This window comes from Xenia sp. Carnegie-2017, unplaced genomic scaffold, assembly GCF_021976095.1.
Source record: "Xenia sp. Carnegie-2017 unplaced genomic scaffold, XeniaSp_v1 HiC_scaffold_1, whole genome shotgun sequence".
Lineage (NCBI taxonomy): Eukaryota > Metazoa > Cnidaria > Anthozoa > Malacalcyonacea > Xeniidae > Xenia > Xenia sp. Carnegie-2017.
Window position 1 is genome coordinate 2,863,262 of NW_025813402.1, and position 2,857 is coordinate 2,866,118.

The window sequence follows — 2,857 nt, forward strand, 5'->3', positions numbered from 1 at the left end:
AATTCTTTTTGTTTGGTGGAAGACTGTTAATTAGCGAAATCATTTTTGATGGAACAACGCTAAAGCCGTTATAAACGTTGATTTGACTAAAATCAAATCTTGCCTGAAGATCAGAGTTTAAGTGGTCTAGAAAAGGAATAGTGAGAGCCTTTTTGTAATAATCTGAAGCGCTAGAAGATGGGTGATTCTCATTGTGAACTTGTCTGCCAGCTGTTCTGGGCATTTTTTTCATCGACATCTACGTTTTTAGCTAAAGAAACTGCTTCACTATACCATTTACCATGATATAAATCAACATCATTCCTCAATAAAATTCCCAAGTTTTTTTAATGACTCAATTAAATGCATTCCATCCATAACATCACAGGTTTTAGCTTGTAATAACTGAGTAACAGGAAGTGTTAAATCTAAAATATTTCTACTAATGACAAGGCTAACAATAAATCTGAAGGTGGAAATCAATGCTAGGAAAGAAGAAGCTTTAGAAGATGTTTCTGGATTACACACATGACCAGCATTATGGCTCATTTCAGTTAAAGTATGAAAAATTGGAAGGAATAATTCTTGAAATATATCTAGACCATCTATTCGCTCAATCCATCGAGTTCGACAAACATCCTTTAACTTTGATTTACCTGAATGTGGGCAATAGTCTTCAACTGCTTTTGAAAGTAACATTTGCCGTCCATCAGAGATTGAAAAAGTAAGAAAGTTCTTTAATTTGACTAAAACATTTCTGACAAAGGGACAGAACATGAATTACATATTGCAAGATTTAACCTATGGCTGTAACAGTGGGTGTAGATTGCTTTAGAATTCAAACGAAGAATGCGTGCAGAAAGACCATTGATATGCCCTGCAACAGCCCCAGCTCCATCATATCCCTGACCTCTGCAATCCTCAATGCTTAATTTTAGTTCTGTTAATGCACTGTGAATTAATTTCTCAAGACTTTCCCCTGATAAACCCCATTTGCAGTGCAAAAACCTCACAAAATCTTCTCTAACATTCCTATTGCTATCTACAAAACGAATCACAAGAGAAAGCTGCTCTTTGTTTGCAGAATCTGCTGCTTCATCAGCAATTATACTAAAAAATTTATTTATTTTTATTTCACTAGTTATTTTTTCAGTGATAACCTGTCCACAAGCAGCAATTAGATCATTTTGAGTAGTCTTTGAAATATAAGAAGCATTCTTTGGACAGTTTTTCAAATGATCAGCTAAAACTGTGTCACCAGCCGAACACGAAAATTTAACAATTCAACATAGTTACCAACACCACCTTTTGAGTAAGAACCAACCTCCGGATGATATGAAGAATCATCACGGTGCCCTCTTAATGCTAACCCAAGTCTACCACAAAGTTTAATAGTATCAATTATTGATACAAGTTTTCCCTATTTTGCCTGATGACTTGCTGTTTGTGCTCATCAATCAACACCTCAATCTGCAGTCCTTCTCCTGATGCCTGACCAACTAATGACAAATATTTATTACGTGTGCTTTCGGCAAACCTGCTCTGGTGAGAGCCTTAGAACTCAAACCAATATGGCGTTTGGAAGCAAGCTTTAGCATCAGGCCAATATGTCATTGGTTCACTAAAAGTTTTTAATTTTTATTTTTATTCGGAAACTGATCACCAAACAAAACAAGGCAGACAAAAGCACCATCCAAAGAGGGGAGTAACACAACCAAGAATAATCTTCCAGCCATGAATAAAGAAAAGATCGACCATCAGCTGATTTAGGAAATGGGTAGGATCTATTCGGTTTAAAACATTGTGAATGAGCTGAGCTTTTGAGAATCATTCATATTTCTAGCTTTTCTCTAAAATATCTCACATCATTTGGATATTGCTGTGAAAATCTAATGAAAATGATTGCAAAAGTTCTTGTTTTGGGTTATGTATTAAACCAAGACTAGTGATGGCAGGCACCTTTTGTGTTGATTGTGTTTGTGTAGTACTAAATAATTTGGGCAAAATAAATTGTTTAGCCTTATTACTTGCTGGGGTTGAAACTGGTTGAAAAATTAGAAATGTTAACAGTAGAAGACTCTCCTTTCACATGAGGAATTTTCTTGTTAGCTTTTTCTAACAAAGCAGAAGCCTTTCTTTAGTTTTACTGATAGGTTTGAAAATAAGAGGTGCAAAGATTTGGCTTAAAGACTTTACTAGAAGTCAATAGAGTTGTAGAACAAAACAAGAGGTATAAATAGTTATATTGAGTAGGTGGTGTTGGAAGGAAGACGAGGTGAAATAATTTGGTTGAACAACAACTTAAAAGAAACTTCTCCACAATCAGGATACATCAAAGAAATGATTCTATTAGTAACTGAGGAGAGAGCAAGTATACACAAAAAACTACCCCAAATTTTATCTCTACAGTTGCAAAGAGCTTCCATTTTAACAAGATCAAGCCCTGATAAACCTGAATCCACACTTTCAAAACAACAGGACATAGCCAAAACATTTTTTGCACTAACAGAGACCTTGTCACCATGCTTTCTAGGTAAAGTGAATATTGGATGATAACAATAATAATTTGCATATATAAAAAGCTCTATAGATACCATAGCTCTCAAAGTGTGAATGAGAGCATTGCTTCCAACCAAGGCCAGAGAAGCAGAGCTGTATAGACAATTTCCAGATGGTTCAGATCTAATAAAACAGCAGTCGAAAGATTTCTTGATTATTATAAGACTGCAACAATTTATGCAATGTCAACAAAGGAGTTAAAAGCGATCATTTCAACAACAATGAAATGACAACAAATCGGCAGTTTTAATCTTAACGTCATAACAACTACGCAATTAGGCTTATATTCATTTCTACTTATCTTAATTTAACTAATTTA